This window comes from Chroicocephalus ridibundus, chromosome 6 (genome assembly GCF_963924245.1).
Source record: "Chroicocephalus ridibundus chromosome 6, bChrRid1.1, whole genome shotgun sequence".
NCBI lineage: Eukaryota > Metazoa > Chordata > Aves > Charadriiformes > Laridae > Chroicocephalus > Chroicocephalus ridibundus.
The window spans coordinates 21686734-21697451 of NC_086289.1; positions in this window are offsets into that span (position 1 = coordinate 21686734).

Sequence of the window (10718 nt, forward strand, 5' to 3'; positions counted from 1 at the left end):
GCTCAGCTAAGCCAAAGCATACCTCCAGCTACCCAATCAATACCAATAATAAAAACTCCAAAGGTTCACCTACGTGCTTTCCAATGCCTGCTATCCCTCCAGGCATGTTGATGCACTCAATGCCGTTGATGCACTCAATGCCGTTGATGCAGTAGGCAGAAGACTCTCACATCTTAGGCGGATGTATTGCTCTATGGGGCTAACAGGGGTCCAGAGCAGGTGGACCCCTGTGGTCCACTGCCATCCAAATATGGCAGTATTGAAATAGCCTTGGAGATCTGTCAGGAGAGCAAGTTTTGCCATAGGTACAGCCAAGGATCAGACTTGCTGAATAAGAATGTTATCTTCAGTCACTCTACGGGTCAGAAGCGGACTTGAGTTCATGTTTCCTTTGTGATTTAACTTCCTCTTTCGAGGAAAATCTGCCTACATTGAAGACTTTTACCCTACTGTTTGACCGAGCACACACACATCTCTGTCTCCAAGCATATTTCAACCCTAAATGCTCACTTGCCCTCAATGTGCTGCACTGACAATCCTCTTGTCATGTGCCTGGGACAGTGAGAAAAATAATCCTGTGTGCTTGGGAGCAGCGGGGAGCATTTTCTGAGTCATGAACTTGCTGCTCCACATAGCGCCTGCACAGTGGTGCAGGAGAACCACTCGCTGAAGGAGCACAATTAAAGGTTCAGACTACTCTTGACAGTTTCAGTTGCTCAGCTGCTCCTCAGACAGAGGTGATGGATGCCTTCATGCTGGCAATTTCAGGGAGCAGCATTGCTCCTCCCACACTTCATGGAACGGAAAAAACACTTCTGCCCCCTGCGCCCCCTGTGCACATGCCTATGGCATAGAAATGGACAGAGACCCAAGGTATGGGGAGGAACCAGATCTGCCAAATACAGCATCTGGCTGGAGGCTCTGGCTCCTCCAGCCCATTCTTCAAGCAACAGTCTTCTGGGCTTCTTCAAGGGCATTTTTATCCTCAGTCTGTTCCATCTCCCACCTGACCTGGAAGTATTTTTCAACTGTATCATTTTACTGATCCGGTTGACCTAGCTCATACGGTTGCTGAGGAAGGTTTCTGCCAGTACGAAGGTAGAAAACAGTGGCCTAGGGGGTGGTTTTTTAACCTGAATACTCATAACAAGCCTGAGGAGAGCCTGATGTTACGCACGGTATTTTTCTCTCACTGCACCACTCTGTAGGTCAGTGGGTGCCATCACTGCTTTCTGCTGCTCATCCGCAGAGAGGGACATCGGCCTTGTAAGCTGTCACCCTTTGCTTCTGATTAAAGGATGTGGCCTTTACAGAAAGACAACAAAGGCATTAGCCCAAGCTCTAGCAAGCACCAAGCTACAAAGCCCTGTTGCCTTTACTGAGTGACGTTAAACAAATAATGCTCCAGACCTTGCCTTGATACACTGTGATAGCAAGGCAAGGGCATCCTGGGTCATGTTTCAGATCTCATGCAGGTTTTAGCACAGGTTTGGGATCTTTGCTCTTGCTGCTTAACCCCTGCTGCCTTGAGCCTCTGATCTGTCTGCCACTACAGACAGTCCCTTCATCCCGTCTTCCTACAGCCTGAGCCACAGCATCACAAACACACCTGTTTGAAGGGGGCACTGAGGGTTCCCTCTAGTCAGTCTTTCCACATGGGCCAAGACTTGCCACCACTTGATCAAGTCAGACATGGCTTTGTCTAGCGGAATCGCCAGACACTGAATTTTCAGATCTGTTTCTCCACTGCTTTCTTTAGGATGCTGCTTTCATTGCCCTAAGATTCAGGTTGTTTTTTAATCCTGCCTAATGCTGAATTTCATAAAGCTCGTAAAATATTTCAGGGACTTGAGCCAGCAAGAGAGTGCATGAGAAAAATGGGCAGTAGGAACTGTGTGCTGGTAAATAATATTGCCTTCTCTACCAAATGCAGCAAAAAGCAGATCAGATCCCAGTGCTCTCTGTACAAAAGCAGTTCTGAGATCAGTGCAGAAGACAGCAATATCAGACATGGTGCGTAAGGGATAGAGATTTCCTAGCTCTTCTTTTTCCAAAAGCTTCAGTAAACCATTCTAAAAGACACACCCTGTACAGATGTGTGTACACGTGCTGAATCTGCTACATCTACAAATTCACCACCACCCTAGGCACAAAAAAATCTCGTCTTGCCTTTTCCACCCTGATTGCTCATCATGTCAAAGCTAGTGCTGACTGGCCTCCCTTACTTGGCTAAAGTGCTGCTTGCCTTGGGGAAGCTGGCTTTTGCAAGACTTGCAGATTATGTAGAAGAAATCCTTGTCAAGTTTTGTTAATCATTTAGTCCATTATCTGAATTCATAGTAGCACTAAATCCTTAATTGTTTGAAGATAAGAAAGGATTCAAGCAAATCTAAGAGTAAAGGAAATCAATATTTAACTAATGTGCTATACTGAGGTATCATGGGCTTGACTGACAGAAAACACGAATAGCTAAACTATAGGATCAATAGAACTACACATGGGTGTTATCTGGGTAAAGCAAGTAATCAGACGAGGATATAATACCAGTATCATGAAGTATCGTGCGCATCTAAACCACCATTGCAGTTTTTCAGTAGTTAAAAAGCTAACATCATAAATGTGCTCAGATATTTACAGCTCCAACTCGCTGTTCTTAGTAACATTACAGAGAACCTAGGACTACCATAAGATGTGCAATAAAAATACAGTGAGACACTCCCTCACAGCCTAGATAGATGAAAAGAGAGATAACACGGGCAGAGGGAGCAGAAATGGTGAGGTGTGATGAGAAAGCTGGGAATAAGAGACCTAGACCAGGGATACATCTTAGGTATCTTATACCTTATACCTTATACATCTTATCCCTTACATGCCACTGTAACCGCATCTTAGCCACTGTACAGCAGCTACTAGGGAGACAAGCTTTGGGAGCCTGCTAAGAAGAAAGGAAGCTCCCATGTCCTCTCTAAGAAACCAGCTCTGGAGAGACAACAGTCATGACTGCCCCGTGTTCTTACATCTTTAGGACAAAGCCTGGGGCTGCAGCCTAAGAAGTGTCGCCAAGCTAAGCTGTGGCAGCAACACAAGTTCCCCAGTGCAAGATTCTGCCTCTCAGCCCAAGCTGCTGGGGCAGGACTCCCTCCAGTCCAGTTTGCATTGCTATTTGCAAGTCAGGAATTGGCACTCCATCCTTCTGCTTCCCTTTCAAGGGCCTCAGTGCCCGCAGGAGGTTAACAGGATTAAAGTGTGTTTTATCTATCCTAACTCAGCTCTCCAGAGGTCAGCTCCCTCCCTAGACATGAATGTTGACATACACAATGTTACGTAGATATTTCACCTCCTTCCTCAGGATCAAAGTCCAGGCTGCCCCACCAGCCATTCCTAAAAACTGTTTAACTTTTACCTGCTCCCAAGGCCTGAGCTGCTGCCATTCGCATTTGTTGTAGCAGCCCCCAACAGATGCAGACTTGTTTGCAGTAAGCACTGTATACCCAGAGTAGCAGAGTGTCCTTCCCCAAAGGGACACTGCACAGAACATGACATAGTGTGACAGCAAACAGCTTGTATTCTGGAGACAGAGAGATAAGAGACTAGCTCTGTCTCGTCCATAACTTCCACCTTCCTTTGTGCCTTCCCAGATGCCTAACAGTGCTATGTGGCCTTGACAGAGAACTACCGTGCCACATCCTTCCGACACAGGGCAGACCATCAAGTTAGGTGAAAGAAAAAGGCAAAGCGCAAAGGCCCGTAAATCTCAGCTGTCCCCTACTTTGATGCAGACTGCAGGAAAATCACATTCACCAATAGGGAAACAGAGGCAAAAAGGACGGGTAATCACCGGGTGGCAAGTGTTATCAAAGAGAACCCAAAGCAGTAGGCCAGACTAGATGTTTGACTTAGGGATGAAGGCAGTAACTTAGATGAAGGGGAGAACAAAAACAAGCAAGAACTTGGGTGCACATCTCACCCAGTAATACCACAGGAAGAAGCTCCACACTCCTAAGCTACTTATGCCAGAGCTCTTTGTACTCACCTTCCTGTATGGAACTGGTTGTGTTCCACAGGTCTCAGGTGCATCTCAACACTTAGCTATTTCTTTCAGTAGAGCCGCTGCCTGGTTTGTCTTGGTCAGGGGGTCTCAAGGTTTTTGACAGTGCTGATCTGCTCCTTCCCAGACCTAATTTTTCTCTCCCAGTCTGAAAACTGCTGTGTAAGTGGAGGTGACTAGTTCATGCAAAAGGGGCAGAGGTTCTCCAGAGCCACACAGGAACCACTAAAGGGCAGCTCCCGCAGTCCTAAGGCGGGAGACAGTTGGCAGTAATTTGGGAGAGGCAGGGGGAGTAGAAGAATCATAATAGAAAAGCTAAGATAAGTCTGAATGGAGAGTAAACGAAAGCCTGGGTGTGGAACACCAGGAGTGGCAGGTGTTGGTGGCACTATGCTTAGCAGCTCACCAGGACATCAACACATTTAGGGTTAGCTCCTCCAGGCGCTCAGACTGGGAAAGAAAGGCAAATAAGTAAATCTTAATGGCTCACAGATGAAGGACACAATAAGAAACTGAACACTGTCATCTCCTAAAGGGTATGAAAAGGCACATTCAAAAACAAGCCATGGTCACCAGGCTAAGAATACAGAAGACATGAGAACTCCATAACTGGTGTTCCTTGTTCTGTGTCATCACCAGGACCCCTGACCACAGCACCTGGACACAGACCTTGGTGCCCAAATTCTGAACGGTCCATTTGGACATACCTCTCGGTGCTTATGAGTATGCAGGTACGAGAACAGAAATGAGTGGAATTGGTTCTGGTTTAAAATGAAGTAACCATTGAGCTTTGCTGCACTTTCTTTTTTCCTGCTCCTGGTGCCTGCATTCTCACCTCTGCACTGATCTCCATCCAATTCAGCCTTCTCTTCTGCTCTACTTTCAGCAACTCCTCAGGAACAGCCTTACCAAGGCCACCTATGCCTCACATCAGAGCTAAAGACCTCGGTAGCCTGGTTCTGTGGCCAGAGCATGGACTACAGACCACTCCCTTCTGTCAAAGTACCAGGGCCCTGCGGGTCTATTCACCTGATTGGGGCATTCCCATTAGAAGGCCTTCCTTCTCCCTAGTGCAAGAAACAGGCAAGCATTCAACTTAGTCCCTGAGGTTTTCCTTCCGGAGTGATCTCCCAGCCCTCTTCCACGAATCCAGCAAAACCTAAGAAGGCTGGTGAAATCAGAGCTGGAAAGGCCTTTAACAAAGCGTGTCCAGCATACAGAGGAGGTGATCAAGGAGGCTTTTTCAGTGCTGTGCTGTGTGCTTCCCCTCCACCTTGCTCTTGGAAAGTCTAGACATGGGATGGATGTCACAAGTCTCCTCCACCACTGTTCGCCTCTTTTGAAAGCAAATTCTGTCACACATCTCAACACGACCCATAAGCAGCTCAAGGACCAAACCCTGGTGCTGCAGGACTTCAGATGATCCACTGCTCTTGTCTCCATACATATATGGTGGAGAACGCAGGCTGGTGGCATGGCCTTTTCTGGGCTTGTACAGGATGAAGCCCTTTGAGGCAGAAGAGCCTGGATTCCTGAAAGGATGCAGAAAGACTAACTCTCATTGCCATAACAGTCGTCTATTCTGTAGGAAACTGAGGAAAAGCTCTACCCTTTTGTTTGTCCCTGAAATCTTTGTATGTGATTTCAAAGCTTGCTTTGCTTTGTGGACTCCAAATATGTCTGAACAACCTGGGTGGTTTGACACATTACCAATGTGTTAAATGTGTGTGTGTGTGCATGCATGTATATAGGGTTTTTGCATGTCTGAGCTAGCCATTTGCTGGTATTCCTGATGCTTTTTGCAGAAGGGGACCCTGTAGGTAGTCACAGCCACCAGAAATGATGGGATGGCTCTTCAGCCCTTTCTCGGGCAACACAAGCACAGCCGCCTTCAAGCTCCTGCCTTGCACGTTGCTCTGATGGGCTGTTTCTTAGGCTGCTGCTGTGCACCTAGAGGTGAGTATGCCAGCAGAGAAACGACTGGTATCTCCTGGGGGTGGCAGTGGTCAGGATACCGCACCATCCAGAGCTGGTCTGGGACATGCTGTGCTGTAGAGCCCCGTCGCTTCCAGGAGCAGTGGCTCCCTTGGTAACTTGCTGTGGCATGCCTCAGCGGAGCCTGGCGTGACCTCAGGCTGGAGACCCGTCACCGAACACCCGCATTGTTTTGTCAGCTGAGCATTCGCATTCCTTCTTCAGCTCTCCTGGGTCAGGGCTGGGCCTTAACGGGCCGCACCCCGGGGGCTGGCACCCTTCTGCCACCCGCTTGGGTGCCTGGCATGTGCACAGCATGGCTGGCTGGCAATGAGCTACGTCTGACTTTTGCCACCTCTGAAACTGGGCCATGAGCAAGGCTTCTTAGCCAGTTCCTCAAGTGTTGAATTCTGCCACCTCTCTCCAAAACCTGGCATATTCTTTCTAATGTATCCCTCGGCCTTCGAGCTCAGGAAAGGGGCTGGACCTGGCACGCACTGAAATTCCTCCTACTTCTGCTGCTCTCCCAGCACTGGGCTCCTTGCTTTCAGGCTTGGAGGCCCTGAATTAGGGCTTTTGTGACCAGCAAAAGGATGGCATGGCACTTAATCTGGGTTTGTAATCAGCTGGCTCAGTAGCTGATGCCTTCCCTTCTCCCTAGTTACTGATAAGCTCTATGAATACTGATAGTTGTTCCCTGATGTTGGTCTTTTCTTTTTAAGGGACTCCTGCTATGTGTTTGTAAAACAGGCAGGGGCAGGGCAGTCTCCAGTCAACAACCTCCTGTGCGAGAGCTGAGCAGTCAGCAGCAGCTGTAGGCTAATACTACCACTTAGTAAGGACTTTTCAAAAGCCTGCAAAAAATGAGCAAAACCTATACTAACCCTGTTTTAAGGTTGGAGAGAGAGCAACTGTAACCTGCCAGAGATGGTCAAAGTGCAGCAAATACTCAGGTGGGAAGGAGCTGGTATCACAAAGTGTGCTTTGGAAACCCTAGATTCTGCTGCTATCTCTTTGCCACTGAGAAAGTAATTTTTCTGTGGCTCAGTTTCTCTCAGTAAAACAAATGGGAGATTTGCTACCCAAAAAGGGAAGAGAGAAGGGGTTGTAGGCGCACAGGGCTGTGAGTGGTGCCGACTGACATCTGCTGGTAAACTAAATGCAGTTGATAAGGTAACTCCAGAAGCTGGGTTGTATTTGTGGGGGAGGGTGTCTGGGAATTTATATGGGAATAGGGAAATATTCCTTTTCAACATGAAAAAAAAATTATGAAAAAAAGCACCATGCTCATTGTTGAGACAAATGCATCATGCTCTTGGAGAGACACAAAGAAGAGTTGCTGCCCGGAGATTTCCATGCTCATGGCCATGGCTGGTTGGGGCTGCCCCTTGCCAGATCCCTGAGCCTGCGTTCAGACATCTCTGCTGTGCTTTTCCCTGGGCACATCAGTGAATCTCTCCATGCCTCACTGGTGCTTTGGCACCATGGTTAGGACTCCGCTCTCTTCCCCCTTGGCTGGATCCAAGAGTGCCTTACGGCAGCCTCTCCAGAGCACCCGCAGCACCTACCACAACGCGGCTCAGACCCCAGCCGCTGCAGCTGCCGACACAAATAACTGTGGTGGTAGTGGTATCTCTTCAGAGCACCTCATACTTTTCCAAACCCCCTCCTGAAGATTTTATCTACCTCAAAGCACAGCTGGGACACTGCAGTCCGGAAGGCTACCCTCTGCACCTTGGAACAAAACACAGCCGTGCACCCGCTGTTGAGGAAAAAATACTTTACTTTCCCCATGAGTCGTATATCATCTAAATAATACCAGCTCTTGGTGGGAGGCCTGACAACACACATTTGAAAAGAGGAGCTGTGTCAACTTACCATACAGTGTATTTATGTTATTTCTCAACCAGCTTGAACACACAATTGACAATTACACACAAGCGATTGCTGGGGACAAGTAATTGCCTTGCCCTACTCTAGGACACATCATATACATGACAGCATGTTGACAAGGAACAGACAAGACACAGTTGCACTGAGGTGTACAAGTAAAAGAGAAGACATTAATGCAGGAACAGGCATATACCAGTGACAGAACTTGTTTTACACTGGGCAGTGCTGGCACCACAAAAATCACAGCACGGGGTGAAGGGAGTGATCTTTCTGCCAGAAAGGGGGAAAGGAGCTCCCTGACCAGGCTCTTGACGGACCCAGGAGACCACTGCAGCCTTCTGATCTGAAGCAGTTCTTCTCTGATCCCAGCCAGAGCTGGTTCAGGGCTCCTGAACAGGGCAGCCCAAAACAGAACAAACTCTGCAGCACAAACACAACCGTTTTGCTCCTCCTGCTGCCCTAAAGAGCAGCCCACAGTGCCTGAGTCCTGGTTGCCTGAAGCTGATGGTCCCTGTCCTGTGGATCTGAGCCCAGCTGCCACGCCATTGTCCTCTTGCCTCACCTGCCTTCCCCGGCATTTACGGTGGTCTCTGTGCAGAAGGGAGCGGTGAAGGTCGCCTCCTGGTGCGTGGTGACGGTGGGGCTCTTGTGCTGCACTGCAGAGGCTGCAGCATCCCTACCTCCGTGGGCGAGTTATCCATGGGGCTGGTCCTGCAGGTGTTTGGCACAGCTCAGGAGGGGAACGGAAACACTGGACAGTACAAAGAGGGAGGTCTTGTGCCGCCTTTTCTGTTGAACAGAACAATGAAGCCTAAGGATTTAGAAAGCCAGGCTTCACAGTTAATCACTTTCACCTTCATTTTCCCGGCAGGACCCTATTTCAGGATCCTGTTGTCCTCGCAGCCGTTGTTGCTATGTTAAGGACCTGAGCCTCAGCCAGCAATGTATCTTCCACTGACTCTACCAGCACAGGATCAACCCCCTGAAGCAGACAGTTGCTGCTTGGATCTATTCCATGGTGCTAAGCTTAGTTCTTCACAGATCAGTATCCCAAGTATGATATTTATGCAGTAATGCAGACTCAGGACCTTGCCCGGTATTCTGAGTCTCTGGAAAAGGCAGGCCGCCCCTTCAGAGATTTCAAAAGAACATATTTCTGATTTTGCAATTAGGCCTCAGCAGCCATAGTCGGCTATTGAGCCAGGATCTAAAACAGGGTCTTGTAAATTAATTGAAGGAAAAGCCTTCGTCTGTGCTTTTCAACACACAGAGCACCCCATTCATTAACCATAAGGAGCTATGTGTACTCTTCAAACCCATTAGAGGGCACGTAGTTCCTCTGTTCAATTAAAATTTAGCATATGGATTTTTTGTTCAATTAAAATTTGCAAATAAAAGGGTTCTCCTGACATAGGCCGTTTTCTTCTGAATAAGACAATAGCTTCAATGCTGAGAGGAAGAAATAAGCAACACCATTGTTCCGACTTCAGCTGGAATAGCTGAAGGCAAGAAGCTCTTGCTCAGTTCTGAATTCAGTGGAACTGAAGGCAATGTCTCACAGATAAGTCTTGCACCCAGCGGCAGGACCAGCTGCTGGGGAGTGAGTTGTGAGACCCTGCAGATCCTGCCTCCACAGCTCCTGGCTGAAATCTAAGCTCCCTGTGGGCCGGGTGACAAGGTCTCACAGCTCCTGCTAGGCTCTCGCAGCTGAAGGACCCTCTGCTTCAGTTTATCATTGGTATCTTGTAGCTGTGACAGCCCCGCAGCCTGGGCCATCTGGGGACAGAGCTGATCCTGAGGTCCTTCAAGCATTCTCGGGGAGACTTTCCCACAGAACACAATGACACATCCATCTTAAAAAGGTGGCTATACAAAATGCCACTACGCAACGTCCCCACTAAAGCTATCACTGTATTGCGTAGCTACACTAAACAGTGAAGCATTAATATCTGAGGTGTTAGCAGTGGTCTCGTACAACTCGCACTTCCATTGGCTTTAAGCCTAGAGAGCCTATTTGAGGTTAACTGTTGCCAGAATACCAGTGATTAAGATATTTCAAATACCTTCGTGGTGGTCCTGTAATAGCTGCAATAGTCTGCACCAACTACAAGGAAACAGAAGTCTCAGCAAAGTCAAAAAGGCGTGGAAAACAAGTATTTTGCCTGTGGTTGAAAAACTGACATTCATCTCATTTTCACAATATTCTTCAACTGAAATGGTGTCAGCACCCACAACTGCAAGCAAAATTGCTTCCTTGACAAAAAAAGAGAAGCGCCACAACTTTGTAAATATGGTGCTAATTTTGTGAAGTATAAAATGCAATTTAAGGAGTGCGAAAATAGACAATGAGATTTCTTAGTGTCAACAGCTGTGTTAGGAACCGTATAACCAGAAGTCTGTTCCCTAAGACTCAGACCTCGGACTCTAACAATAACGACTTTTCCAGGAGATATTTCAGATCTCCTCCCAACTACACTGGAAGTCAACTCTCATTTTATTGATCCTGCGCTAGTATCCTCTTTCCGCAAAGTCTGAATCTAAGGTACAGAGAGGGTTACCAAAGCGTTCTGGAAAGAAACTACAACAGAACAAAACCGCTGGTAACTATCTAGACACAAATAACTAAATTTCTCCTTTCCATCTCACACTAATGATTGTATTCAGCTTTGTTTACATGATTAACACGTCTTTGTCCTGAAGACAATTGTGTGTGTTGGGAACAAGTTGCAATGTGCCATTCTGGACCCAAGTGTTCAAATAGTCCTGGGGTCTTTGCATCTTGGGAAAGGATAGATAAAAGACT